We start from the raw sequence: 9,864 nt of genomic DNA, 5'->3' as shown, positions 1-9,864 counted from the left end.
TTTCTGATTATATTTCCATCTTAGAAATGAAGCATTTCTCTCCTGCAGTTTGAGGTTGTTAAATAGAAAACTGGATCACTCCAGGGCCGAATCTTCTCCCTCTCTTACACTCTCTTACATTCGTTCACGAATGATCACAAGAGCAAACACATAGACTGGCTTCTCACAAAGTGTGTCAATGACACAGTCCCGGTCAGCTTACTAAAGGACCCAGAAAATCACCACGGGCCAGTCTGAACAGTTTCACGGAATGGTCTGTTGACTTCTCTTTGATGTTTCATGTTACAAGAGCAAAACAATACTCACTGATTTGAGGATAATTGTGCCATCCCTCCAGCCTACTGAAATGAACCGTCAGACTGCAGAAGCTGTCAGTGACTACAGGTCCTTGGGCCTGGTCAGAGAAACCTGAGATGAGACAAACGTTGTGAGACCATTTATAAGCTTGTGACCTCAAATTAAACGGAAGTCAGACATTTTCAAAGGGGGCAACACTGCGGCACAGTGGTTAGCATCGCTGCCTCATAGCACCGGGGCCCTGGGTTTGATTCCAGGGGTGCTGTCTGTGTGGAGTCTGCATGTTTGTTCGCGCTGCAGGGGACACCTCACCCCCACAGACACAAACTCACACCACAACACAATCAACCCGCCAGTATCAGTTTGTGTTCAGTGCTGGGGAGGTGCCTTGTCCTTGCAGAACAAAAACAAGGTGATCAGGACTGACGGCAAGATTCAGGTATTCAAGTACCCAGTAAATCCAGGGCTCAAATGGGGGAACTGTTTCACGAGCTACACAACATCCTCACACACGATGACAGAGCCTTGGAAAGCCGTGTGGAGAGTGAGGTACTCGTACCCAGCCGGAGTAAAAAGACCACGCATTGAGCAGAGCAACTGAGCAAAAGCACACTATCGATCTACCCAACCCAGAAAAGCACACATCTCTGTGATACAGAGGCTAAGGCAACATGTGAGTAAAGGATTTTGAATCAGCAATTGTGCTGATGAGCCAGTCAGCAATTTTTCAGAAACAGCAAACATGTCGTCAGCCTCCAGGAGCTGCAGAAGACTGTGAGATATAAAGGAGTGAAACCAGGGCAGGAGAAACTGATTCCTCGTGTAGGAAGCTGAGGAAAAAGATGCACACCCTGCAGACTGAAAGGAAGACAGCACAAACTATCAGTAATGTCAGCCTAGAAGAAAGTGTAGTGCAGTGTGTTGCAACTAAGTTTTTGTTCAAAATTTGTTTTGTCTGAAAGAGACTGTTTTGATCAGATACATGCAATACTATTTCTTTCTCATTCTCTGTCTTTGTATGTCTTATTTGGATCACACCATAAAGTTCATAACCCAGCCAGTTGCTTTGGCTCTGAAAGCATCCCTCAGCAGGGACAGCCCTGATCCCCAAACACAGGGCTGCCCTTCCCACTGCCCGTCTGCTCTCTGCCCAGTGGAAGTAGCGTTTCTGCCCCACAGCTGTGTGAGAGAAGATGACCTGAGAGCACTAACCCACCTCTGGAGAGGGAAGAGTCTCAGCTGGAAGGGAGGAGGAGCTGCCGGGCTCCCGCAGACAAGGCGCCGCTGAAATGATAGAGAAATCTTTTAGAATCAAACGTCACCTGGCTCAGTGTTTAAGCTGTAGTACATGATCACATTAGATTATTAAAATATGCAGACTGCCATTTCCATTCTGTACAAACAAAGGGTTTTCTATTGTAGAAAACACCACTGCAAATCCAAAGCGGAGTGCACTGGGACTGCAGTCCAGAGAAACCCATCATGTTACAAGAACTGGAGGCCATTTCACACCAAAACTGTACAATAGGATTCTTTCTGCACACCCAGTACTGGGGGCTGTGTCAGAGGCTCCTCACCGTTCTGTGATGATTTTAGAAGTCGAATCGGGCAGGAGGCAGGCGCTCTTCGGGAGCTCTGGTCGCGTGCTATAACTCGGACCACGCGATGGCACAATTGCTTCCTACATACAAACAGAAACTTCAAACAACAAAACCCAACAAGAAATCTGTGCACACTTGGACTCCTGCTGCAGCTGAGGAGCTGTCACGCACACACCTCCTGTGTGGGTAGTGTTGGCCGTAGGACGTGTTGTTCACAGAGAGAAAAAATACACCATAGCAAGTCAGCACTCAAACAAACCAAAAGGCCAGTTTTATTGAAGTTGACGCAGCTGGCCACACAAACACTCACTGGGTCTCTTCACCAGGTATCCACACAGACAGCACCCCAGGAAACCAGACCCATGAGAACAGGGGCAGAGCATGCAGACTCCACACAGACAGCACCCCATGAACAGGACCCATGAGAACAGGGGCAGAGCATGCAGACTCCACACAGACAGCACCCCATGAACAGGACCCATGAGAACACAGGCAGAGAATGCAGACTCCACACAGACAGCACCCCAGGAAACTGAACCCATGAGAACGGGGCAGAGCATGCAGACTCCACACAGACAGCACCCCAGGACACCAGACCCGTGAGAACAGGGGCAGAGCATGCAGACTCCACACAGACAGCACCCCAGGACACCAGACCCATGAGAACAGGGGCAGAGCATGCAGACTCCACACAGACGGTACCCCAGGAAACCGAACCCATGAGAACAGGGGAAGAGCATGCAGACTCCACACAGACAGCACCCCAGGAACAGGACCCATGAGAACGGGGCAGAGCATGCAGACTCCACACAGACAGCAGCCCATGAACAGGACCCATGAGAACACAGGCAGAGCATGCAAACTCCACACAGACAGCACCCCAGGAACTAAATCCAGGCTCCCAGCGCTGCCACCCACTGCGCCGCCGTCTCTCACCTCCACTTGCAGATCATGACGCGACCGGAGACCGGAGACTCCTCACTCCTGCAGTAACACACCCCAGCAGGAGGAGGCGCCGACGGACTCGCTCATGGTGCAGTGAGCCCAGCGGTGTGAGGCTGGTGTCCAGCGCTGATGTGTCCCTGATAGTCCTGTCCCACAGCCTGCGAGTCACCGTTTCTTCCACAAAATACTCCAGCCAGCGCTTTTTAGACTCAGGTTTCTTAAGTTTCTATTTTTCTCGCAGATTAGATTAAAAAAGCCGCCTGTTGACCTGCTGGAGGTCAGACCCGCTCCGGCAACAACTACTGCAGCTCCGTTGCCCCGGCAACCACGTTTTATTTAACAAAGTAAAATAAACACAGGAGACAAACAAGACAAGAGAGCTCAGAAACCCACAGACACGACGGCAGTGGGTTTTGTTTCTGTGTCGAGTTGATAAACCAGGCAGGACGAGCGCTGCAAACACACTAGAGTACACATAACACAATCAGGGGTACACAAGACTCCTGCTCTTTACACAAACAGGTTCAACAGGTCAATAAAGAGCAGGTCGGCACAGCTGTCATGATGTCTCATTTACAAAGAGTCTAAAGATTTGCTCGTCTCTTCCCAGAGCAGCTTCACTCCGGAGAGCAAGAAACAGCTCCTGCCGAGTCCGTCTTGTAAGACAGACATAGAAATCCGCGACACGGTAAATACACTGACATTGTATAATTAATTCTGATGCTCAATCAAATCTGCGGAACACGTGTGGAGCGCAGTCCAGAGCACTATAGAGACTACATTTCCCACAAGCCCTGTGGCGACTTCCTTTTGACGTAATCGAGTCGCGTCTTTTTATTTTTAATTATAACAACAATACATGCCATAAAAACAAGAATACATATAACACAGAGTATAGTCAGGGGTACATACGATAAAACATGTACATGTTATGGAAAAAGATTAAACAAGTAATCTTGTTTAATAGTAAACAAAAGCAGATGAGGTCCGTACATGTTTCAAATTGTCTGTACAGACGCATTTACATCCGTTTTAAAGTGTTTAAACATGGGTCTCCTCTCACAGCATTTCGTTAATTATTATATCGTGGAAGTATCATATTTTTTTAAATACAAACGATATTTTCATATTACTTTCAATAGGTTTAAAATGTAGTATTATTTAACTTCTTTAAAAGTAATGTCAGTATTAGTTTCCTTCTTTACGTTATCTTTCAGAGTTGCTGTCACAAACGTCACAGTTATCATCTGTATTGATTTTCAATCTCTGCACAACGAGGATCTGTACGGAGGCGCTATTGGACTCGCCGCCATAGACTCGTGTATCTCTGTCGCCGCCCGGTGGTCATTTCTCGAAAGTGCAGTTCTTTTTAACTTTTTATTATAGCAATAAAAATAGATACAATACAAACAAGAGTATATTTATAGCACATCAATAATTCCATCAGGGGTACATAGTATAATATATTTACACTTCTGAAAAAAAGATTAAACCAGGTAAATAAAGATAAGGGCTGATATAGTCTGTAAATACACTTTTACATCTATTTAAAATGTTCTAACGAAGCTGCCCGAGGAAAGAACGTACTGTTTTGATTACATGAATCAGAGATTGTGACTCTGCCTTTAGCTTCCCATTCCTTCCAAACAATTTCAATTTCACACCTCTGGTTGTGCCAGAGGGTCCCCAGCACTGCTGTCACCTCTTCTGTACTCCTCCTATGCTAACAGCTGTGTATCTACTGCTGACTCCGTGAAAGGAATCAAGACTCCAGATGATCCCACCCAAATAAAAAAAAAATTCTGGAGTGGAAGGAGGTCTCTGCTTTAGTCGGCTGGTGCCGTGAAAACAACCTCTAACTCTATATAACTCCAACTGCCTGTGTCTCAGGAAGCCCTGGTCCGTTTGTAATGGAAAACCATTGAGAGAACTAGAATGACTGATTTCCATCTTCACTCTAGGTCACTGTGCTGAACAGCACATTACTGTATTCTGCATATGATATGTCTGTTATTTACACCTTTTCTTTCTCACTTTGTCTCTCTGTCCGTTTGGATCAGGTATTTGGAGAGCACCACCACACCAGCCAAACTACCCAAACAGTTGCTTAGGCACTCAAGTGGACTTGATCAAATTAAACTTTCCAACCTAAACAGGAAAATGACATTTTAAATGGATTCTACTGCCTTATTAATCATATTTCTCTTCTAAATTATTTTAAAATAAAAACAAATATTTCTGACATGATACACACAAATAGCTATTTTTATACTTTCTGGTTATATTTCAATCTTATAAATGAAGCATTTCTTTCCTGCGGTTTGAGGTTGTTAAAGAGAAAGACCCCATACTATCACAACCCCCTTTACAGGCTGGTGAAAGAGGTGAAATGAGGTAGCGGAGGTGTAATTGAGTCGGACAGCAAACTCTCACCTGCTGCTTGCCAGGACAGGAATCTTACAAAGGTCCCCTCCTCCCAGGAGGGTCACAGTAACAAATACTAAACACGAATGATTACAGTTCAGGGCCCCAGCACTGCCACCCACTAAAATAAACATGACACACAAGAGAACCCATAAGACAGTCATAGAAATCCATGACACGACAAACACGCTGAAATGGTACAATATAATCAATTCTGATGTTCAATCAAATCACCGAAACACGTGGGCAGTGCGGGCCAGAGAACTACAGAAACTACATTACCCATACGCCCTGTGGGCGACTTCCTTCTGACGTCATCGACTCGCGCCTTTTGAATGTTATTTTAATTTTTGGTTTATTGCATTTATTTTGTATTTTGTATCCATGTACAATACATTCATTCATTACTCTTGTTTGCAATGCAATGTATTCTTTGCTGTTGAAAATGCGTAAATATTTTTAAAATTAAAATAACTTATTAATACCAACATTACTAACGGTATTTTAATTAAAAAAAACTTTCGGTGAAATTTTGATGAATGACCACCAAGCGGCGCCATTGGCACATTATTGTAAGAATAATCATTTCTAAGAAATTTTCCAGTTTAATTCCACTGACCGGCCATCAGAGGGGCACTTTACTCGTCCTGCTGCTTCTGTTGAATTAATAATTGCATAAATTATTGTCTGGTTAAATTGTCTGGTGGTAAGTATTTGTAATATAGGATTGCTCATGTCTGATCTGGAACACGAGATGGAAGTTTAACATGTGTGATTCACTGAGGTGGAGGGGTGGGAAATGACTGAAAGAAGTCTTGCCATGCTGTATTATTAATAGTAGTAGCAGTATTGTCATATTAACACGAATCCTCAGACTCACTAACATCTCCAATAGAACGACAATCTCACACATCAAATATTAGAGGACCCTTCCTTTATACCTAAAAGCTTTCAGTTGTTGGACAATGAAAAGAGTGCTTGCAGGAATCTAATTACTATTGTTATAAACTCATTACAAGCTAATTGTCTCATTTCTTTTTTTTCTTTCTTCTCTTTTCAGCAGCAAATAAACCCATTACTTGATCCCTTACATTTCAAAACGCTCTGTATCAAACCAACAAATCGTTCATAAATTTAAACCATGTTTTTGAGAAACTAGCCTTAAAATCAAAATGACTACATTCATATGAAACACACTCAGAAACAATATCAAATGGTTTGATACAGAGTGCAGAAACAACTGAAGAGAACTACCAGAACTAAAACAACACCACACCACTCTGAGCTGCGCCTCAGATACTGTGAGATGGTTAGACACTACATGCACACCCTAAAGAAGATAAGCACATACACAAACAGACAACTCTCAGACCACAAAAGGCCTGTAGCCAAGACACAGTCAACAACGCTTGACCCAACTGCAGCTCAGACCTGCAGCAAAGCCTGCTCAAACTCCTCAACCTCGTCCTGACGGCCGGCTGTTTCCCTGAGGCCTGGAATCAAGGACTGATCACGCCCGTCTGTAAGAATGGAGACAGACTCGACCCCAACAGGTACCGGGGCTTCCGTGTGAACAGTAACCTGGGGAAGGAACTCTGTCGTATCTTGAATATCTGATAACCGGCCCTCCTTACTGAGCACAATGTCCTGCATTAGAGTCAGACTGGCTTCCTACCAAACCGCCACACATCCCATCACATTCACACCTGGGCTCTGATGGCCCATCTGGACCAAGAACAGCAGAGCCTGGCACTGCTGGAGCAGCACTGTCAGACCTGGGCACTGCCAGCCCATCTGGACCCAGAACAGCAGAGCCTGGCACTACTGGGGCAGCACTGTCAGACCTGGTCACTGCCAGCCCATCTGGACCCAGAACAGCAGAGCCTGGCACTGCTGGAGCAGGACTGTCACATCTGGGCACTGCCAGCCAAACTGGACCCAGAACAGCAGAGCCTGGCACTACTGGGGCAGGACTGTTAGACCTGGACACTGCCAGTCCATCTGGACCCAGAACAGCAGAGCCTGGCACTACTGGGGCAGGACTGTCAGACTTGGGCACTGCCAGCCCATCTGGACCCAGAACAGAAGAGCCTGGCACCGCTGGAGCAGGAGTGTTAGACCTGGACACTGCCAGCCCATCTGGACCCAGAACAGCAGAGCCTGGCACTTCTGGGGCAGGACTGTCAGACTTGGGCACAGCCAGCCCATCTGGACCCAGAACAGAAGAGCCTGGCACCGCTGGAGCAGGAGTGTTAGACCTGGACACTGCCAGCCCATCTGGACCCAGAACAGCAGAGCCTGACACTGCTGGAGCAGGACTGTCAGACTTGGGCACTGCCAGCCCATCTGGACCCAGAACAGAAGAGCCTGGCACTGCTGGAGCAGGACTGTCAGACCTGGACACTGCCAGCCCATCTGGACCCAGAACAGAAGAGCCTGGCACCGCTGGAGCAGGAGTGTTAGACCTGGACACTGCCAGCCCATCTGGACCCAGAACAGCAGAGCCTGGCACTGCTGGGGTAGTACTGTCACACCTGGGCACTGCCAGCCCATCTGGACCTAGAACAGCAGAGCCTGGCACTACTGGGGCAGGACTGTCAGACGTGGGCACTGCCAGCCCATCTGGACCCAGAACAGAAGAGCCTGGCACCGCTGGAGCAGGAGTGTTAGACCTGGACACTGCCAGCCCATCTGGACCCAGAACAGCAGAGCCTGGCACTGCTGGAGCAGGACTGTCAGACCTGGGCACTGCCAGCCCATCTGGACCCAGAACAGCAGAGCCTGGCACTGCTGGAGCAGGACTGTCACACCTGGGCACTGCCAGTCAATCTGGACAAGACCAGAGTTATGGTTTTCCAGGAGAAAGCCAGACCTCAGGGAAACAGGTACAAATTCACACTGAACAACAACACATTGGAGCACACATCCAGCTACACATATCTCGGTCTCACCATCAGCTCTTCTGGGAGTTTTGACCTGGCACTAAAGGCACTGAGGGAGAAGGCACTCAGGGCTTTCTACGCAATAAGAAGGAGGCTCTTCAATGTCAACCCACCAACAAGAATTTCGCTCCAAATATCTGAAAGTGTAATCCAACCCATTGCCCTATACGGCAGTGAAGTGTGGGGTCCCCTCACAGACCAGGAGTACACTCTGTAGAAACTCCTCCTTGCGCAGAGAAAAACAGCTAACCACTAGGCCACCACTAGGCCCTGCTGATCCCAGAGTACAGCTGGTCTTGACACCAGTCAGTCTCAGGACAGCACAGCTACAGCAACACCAATCACAATCATCCAAATGCGGAGGGGACTGCAGTCCAGAGAAACCCAGCATTTGACAAGGACTGGAGGCCATTTCGCACCACAACTGTAGAACAGGATTCTTTCTGCACACCCAGTACTGGGGGCCGTGTCGGAGGCTCCTCACCAGAAGAGACTTGCATTCCTGTTGGCTCCTCTCATTCTGTGATGATTTTAGACGTCGAATCGGGCAGGAGGCAGGCGCTCTTCGGGAGCTCTCGTCCCGTGCTATAACTGGAACCACGCAATGGCACAATTGCTTCCTACATACAAACAGAAACTTCAAACAACAAACCCCAACAAGAAATCTGTGCACACTTGGACTCCTGCTGCAGCTGAGGAGCTGTCACGCACACACCTCCTGTGTGGGTAGTGTTGGCCGTAGGACATGTTGTTCACAGAGAGAAAAAATACACCATAGCAAGTCAGCACTCAAACAAACCAAAAGGCCAGTTTTATTGAAGTTGACGCAGCTGGCCACACAAACACTCACTGCGTCTCTTCACCAGGTATCAGAAACAAAATAAAGGAACAATCTTTTTATCATATCCACTCGCACCTTGCTCTCATTTCGAGACTCCTAACTTACCACTCCCAACAAACCCCAGTGCTCGCAACACCCTTTAAATAGGATTTGGCCCGTACCACTATGGATACAATAGGTGTAAAACAGAAAATTCACAAGACAAACAACACATAGCACAGCAGTCCGGACTACTTGGACACACAATAACATGAAACCCTTAACAATTCACAGGACAGACATTCATCAGATCTTCTATAGCTAGTTGCCATTTTTCGCAATAACATTAGGCTCTGATAACCTCCCCTCTCAGCATTCCAGCAATGTTATGTTCCTCTAGCTAAGCTTCAGGCATATAACCAGTCTCCTATCTGTTTGCAACCTTTTGACCTTTCTGAGGACCCCTCAGAACAAATAGACACTGGCGTCTCCTCTCATGCAGTGCTGTTAAGACTTAAGCTAGTGGCATCCTACACTATGCTTTGTTCCTTTAGGGCCATTTCTCTAAAAATAGTGTTCTCTACCTTTTGTTTCCCCTCCTGTCCACAGCTGGAACAACTGTTTGCTAACAAAGACTGTTTATCTGTCTGGAAAGGTCTCCAAACTGTTACCAATTACAAAAGAAAATCCCCTCAGATACATCTTGATCACTCTCTACCAGATAACACATTTTACAGCAGGTCTGAAACACAAAGGATCTCCAACGACCTTGTCCATGGCAGTCTCGCAACTCGTCCAAATAATTCACATCCTGGGGATGAGCTATTGTCCCCCA

General features: G+C 46.8%; 1 protein-coding gene; it reads right to left on the bottom strand.

Moving 5' to 3' along the window:
* Nucleotides 1-9,864, bottom strand: part of LOC148642291 (uncharacterized) — a 151,748-nt gene that overhangs the window by 102,507 nt on the left and 39,377 nt on the right.

Source organism: Lepisosteus platostomus, chromosome 23 (genome assembly GCF_059453375.1).
Source record: "Lepisosteus platostomus isolate fLepPlt1 chromosome 23, fLepPlt1.hap1, whole genome shotgun sequence".
Taxonomy (NCBI): Eukaryota; Metazoa; Chordata; class Actinopteri; order Semionotiformes; family Lepisosteidae; genus Lepisosteus; species Lepisosteus platostomus.
This window is presented reverse-complemented; position numbering and strand designations above follow the sequence as displayed.